A 282-nucleotide genomic window follows, 5' to 3' on the forward strand; every position below is an offset into this window, starting at 1 on the left:
GATTTCGCGGCCACAAGGGAATATGTGAAGGCTTCATTAAATTTCTTTATTTTGCGTGACTGAGTTTTTGACTTTTTACTAACTTTCGAATAAATTTGGGTTTCGTTTTTTTTTTCTTACAGTTGCGATAACTTTCTGAATAACAAATTTTAAATAATGAACTTTGAATAAGATAAAAGCTCTCTGTGTTACAAAGAGATTTCAGAGCATTTAGCAGTTGGCTTCTCAAGACAAAAATGATATACCATTAGAAACATTTGCATAGTGAAAAAAATATGTTAG

The sequence above is a fragment of the Penaeus monodon genome, chromosome 33, assembly GCF_015228065.2.
Source record: "Penaeus monodon isolate SGIC_2016 chromosome 33, NSTDA_Pmon_1, whole genome shotgun sequence".
NCBI classification, from domain to species: Eukaryota; Metazoa; Arthropoda; class Malacostraca; order Decapoda; family Penaeidae; genus Penaeus; species Penaeus monodon.